The following is a 4,841-nucleotide window of genomic DNA, read 5'->3' as shown; positions in this document are numbered from 1 at the left end:
ACTAACTCTGAACGGGCAGCACCAGGAGCCTATCTTCTACGAAACCCGCCCCTATCAACCAATCTGATGGGCAGAGCTTCGAGCACCCGGCTCCCCAAGGGCCGTACGAGTCCCGCCCCTTAGCAACTGAAGAGAGAGGGCGGGAAAAGCAGCTGTCAGCCTATTAGAAAATGGGTTCTCACCCTAGCAGTGGCGACAGGAAGATCCCACCCCGCTAACAACACGCTTCCGTCTTCAGTTTATTTACAACTGGTGTGATTGATGGTAAGCTTAACCAATAGAAAATCGGAATGGGAGAGGCCTTCTTGACCAAACTCGGTATTTCCATCGAAGCTGTTTGAAGTTCCTTCGGTTTTCTTTCGGTTACTTTTTATCACGACCTTTCTGTTATGAGACGCCTACAATTGAGATCGCTTTATGAGTAGGGTCCTGATAGGCCATTTTTTAAAGTCGACTGACAAAAGTGTGGTTCTCCAAAGTCCTAAAGGATTTAAAATAGAAGTCACAAAAAAGTGTGTGTTGTCAATATTTTATAAGCATAAATATTAGCTTTTAAAAATGTATTCATAGGATTTTTATTTTTGGAAGTAAAATTAATGTTAGGATTAAGAAATATTTATTTATTCCTCTTATGATCTTGTGAGACAAATATAATTCTCTCCATTTAAGAAGCCAAAGCCAAGACAGCCACAGGAACCTACCCAAGATTTCATAGTTCATCTGGTCTGTGGTCCCAACCTAAATCCTACTGACCCCAAAGCCCGAGTTCTTTATATGGATTAGCTGCTTCCCATTCAATGATTTAACACAGGGCCCAGCAGAAAGCCAGGTGTTCTGAAACTGTTAGTAGAAATTGAAACCTTTTTTAAGAGGATCTGATGGTGGTGGGTAGGAAAACTACAGATGATAGAGCCAAATGAATTGAAGAATTCAAGGAAGGGGGTATCTTCTGGGGAAGGTTCAAGCTTTCAAAACAATTTTTTTTTTTATGTTTTTAGAGACAGGGTCTCTCTCTGACACCCAAGCTGAAGTGCAACAGCACCATCACAGCTCAGTGTAACCTTGAATTCCTGGACTTAAACCATCTAGGAAGATGGTTTAAGGTTCCTAGATAGGTTGGGCTACAGGGATGCACCACCATGCCTGGCTATTTGTTTGTTTCATTGTTGTTGTTGTTGTTGTTGCTGTTGAGACAAGGTCTCCTTCTGTAACCCGCCTGGAGTGCAGTGGCGTAACCACAGCTCACTGCAGCCTCAAACTCCCAGGATCAAGCGATCCTTTCATTTCAGTCTCCCAAGTAGCTGGGACTACAGGCATGAGCCACTATGTCTGGCTTAATTTTTTAAATTATTTTTTGTAGAGACTGTGTCTAGCTATGTTGCCCAGGCTGACCTCAAACTCCTGGCCTCAAGTGATTCTCCCACCTTGGCCTCCCAAATTACTGAAATTACAGGCGTAAGCCACTGCACCTGGTCTAAAACAAGGAATTTTTTTAAAGTCAAAATGGGCCAGGCACGGTGGCTCAGCTCTGTAACCTAACACTTTGGGAGGCCAACACAGGCGGATCACCTGAGGTCAGGAGTTCAAGACCAGCCTGGCCAACATGGCAAAACCCTGTCTCTACTACAAATACAAAAATTAGCCAGGCGTGGTGGTAGGCACCTGTTACCCCAGCTACTCAGGAGGCTGAGGCAGGAGAATCCCTTGAACTTAGGAGGCGGAGATTGCAGTGAGCCAAGATCACCCCATTGCACTCCAGCCTAGGTGACAGAGCAAGACTCTGTCTCAAAAAAAAAAAAAAAAAAAAAAAAAAAAGTCAAAATGGGCTGGGCGTGGTGGCTCATTCCAGCACTTTTGGGAGGTTGAGGTGGGAGGATCACTTGAGGCCAGGAGTTCGAGAACAGCCTGGCCAACACAGCAAAACCCTATCCCTACTAAAAATACAAATATTAGCCCAGCATGGTGGCAGGTTCCTGTAATCCCAGCTACTTACGAGTCTGAGACAGGAGAATTGCTTGAGCCCAGGAGGCAGAGGTTGCAGTGAGCCGAGATCACGCCACTTCACTGCAGCCTGGGCAACAGAGCGAGCCTCTGTCTCAAAAAAAAAAAAAAAAAGTCAAAATGGGGCTGAGCTATGGGCAAGAGAAGAAATTTAATTCTCAGAAGGAAAAGTCTAGGCCAACAGTGCTGATATGGTCATCCTGTATTTCACACACACACTCCCTCACCTGACCTAGGGAAGTCAGCATCAATCATACTGATACTATGTACCCTTGATAACATGAGATGAAAATGGCATTTTTAACTCTGTGGTTTTCCTTCCCAAAACCCGTAACACCACTCTAAAAATGAGAAAAACATTAGACAAATTCCAATAGAGGCATCCTACAAAATACCTGACCAGTACTCCTCAAAGCCGTCAAAGTCATCAAAACATCATTATGGATTTTTTGAGACAGAGTTTCACTCTTGTTGCCCAGGCTGGAGTGCAATGGTGCAATCTTGGCTCACCGCAACCTCCCCCTCCTGGGTTCAAGCGATTCTCCTGCCTCAGCCTCCCAAGTAGCTGGGATTACAGGCGTGTGCCACCCCGCCCAGCTCATTTTCTATTTTTTATAGAGACAGGGTGTCTCCATGTTGGTCAAGCTGGTCTTGAACTCCCGACCTCAGGTGATTCGCCCACCTCGGCCTCCCAAAGTGCTGGGATTACAGGCATGAGCCACCACCATGCCCAGCCCATTACGTTTTTGAGAACTAAACATAATGTAGTTGTCTGGATGGGATCCTGGAACAGAAAAACACATTAGTTTAGAAAAACGAAGCCGGTCACGGTGGCTCATGCCTATAATCCCAGCACTTTGGGAGGCTGAGGCAGGCAGATCATGAGGTCAGGAGATCAAGACCATCCTGGCTAACACAGTGAAACCCCGTCTCTACTAAAAATACAAAAAAATTAGCCGGGTGTGGTGGCAGGTGCCTGTAGTCCCAGCTACTCGGGAGGCTGAGGCAGGAGAATAGTAGGAACCCAGGAGGCAGAGCTTGCAGTGAGTTGAGATCACGCCACTGCACTCCAGCCTGGGTGACAGAGCAAGACTCTGTCTCAAAAAAACAAAAAAAACAAAAAACAAAAAAAACAAAGGAGGCTGAGCGCCTGTAATCCCAGCACCTTGGGAGGCCAAGGCGGGCGAATCATGAGATCAGGAGTTCAAGACCAACCTGATCACCATGGTGAAACCCTGTCTCTACTAAAAATACAAAAAATTGGCCGGGCACGGTGGCTCAAGCCTGTAATCCCAGCACTTTGGGAGGCCGAGACGGGCGGATCACGAGGTCAGGAGATCGAGACCATCCTGGCTAACACGGTGAAACCCCGTCTCTACTAAAAATACAAAAACTAGCCGGGCGAGGTGGCGGGCGCCTGTAGTCCCAGCTACTCAGGAGGCTGAGGCAGGAGAATGGCGTAAACCCGGGAGGCAGAGCTTGCAGTGAGCTGAGATCTGGCCACTGCACTCCAGTCCGGGCGACAGAGCGAGACTCCGCCTCAAAAAAAAAAAAAAAAAAAAAATACAAAAAATTAGCTGGGCATAGGGGCGGGCACCTGTTATCCCAGCTACTCGGGAGGCTGAGGCAGGAGAATCACTTGAACCTGGGAGGCGGAGGTTGCAGCAGTGAGCCAAGATCAGTGCCACTCCACTCCAGCCTGGTGACAGAGTAAGACTCAGTCTAAAACAACAACAACAACAACAAAAATAAAAATAAAAAAGGAAATCTGAATAAACTGTAGACTTTAGTTAATAATAATTTTCAATACTGTTTCATTAATGGTGGCAAATGTACCATACTAATGTCAGATAATAATTGGGGAAATTTAATGTAGGGTATATAGGAATTCACCATATTATCTTTTCAGTTTTTCTGTACACGTAATGTTTCTAAGTTGGCTAGGCTCAGTGGTTCACACCTGTGATCCCAGCACTTTAGGAGACCGGGGCTGAGGATGGCTTGAGCCCAGGAGTTTAAGACCAGCCTGAGCAACATAGTAGGACTCTGTCTTTACAAAAATACAAAAATTAGCCAAGTGTGTTGGCACATGCCTATAGTCCCAGCTGCTCAGGAGGCTGAGATGGGAGGATCACTTGAGTCTGGGAGGTTGAGCCTGCAGTGAGCCATGACCATGCCTCTGCAGTCCACCCTGGGTGACAGAGTAAGACCCTGTTGCTAAAAAAATGAATAAATTGGCCAGGCGCGGTGGCTCACGCCTGTAATCCCAACGTCTTGGGAGGCTGAGGCAGGTGGATCACTTGAGCCTAGGAGTTTGAGACCAGCCTGGGCAACATAGTGAAATGAAACCCTGTCTCTACAAACAATACAAAAAAAAAGAAAAAAATTATCTGGGTGTGGTGGCATGCACCTGTGGTCCCAGCTACTTGGGAGGCTGACATGGGAGAATCGCCTGAGCCTGGGAAGTCAAGACTGCAATGAGCTGTGATTGCACCACTGTGCAGCTTGTAATCCCAGCACTTTGGGAGGCCAAGGGTGACAGAGTGAGACCTTGTCTCAAAATAAATAAAATAAAGCCTACTAAAAGTATATATGTATAGATATGTATGTGTATTTTTTATGTGTAGGTATATATACACATATATAAGCACATGCTTCATTTTTTTTTACCAGGCCCCATCCTCACCATTTGGAGCTTGCTCTTTAGTTTTCACTAAAGGCAAATCCAGGGAAACGAATTTCAGAAGATCACTGACCATTGACTATTGAAATGTATAAATGAAGTGTATAGTAATGAGACTGGCTGTCCATAAAAACATTACAACCTATCATCCAAATGA

This window comes from Rhinopithecus roxellana, chromosome 10, assembly GCF_007565055.1.
Source record: "Rhinopithecus roxellana isolate Shanxi Qingling chromosome 10, ASM756505v1, whole genome shotgun sequence".
NCBI lineage: Eukaryota > Metazoa > Chordata > Mammalia > Primates > Cercopithecidae > Rhinopithecus > Rhinopithecus roxellana.
The sequence above is the reverse complement of the archived record's forward strand: the minus strand, read 5'-3'. Positions refer to the sequence as shown.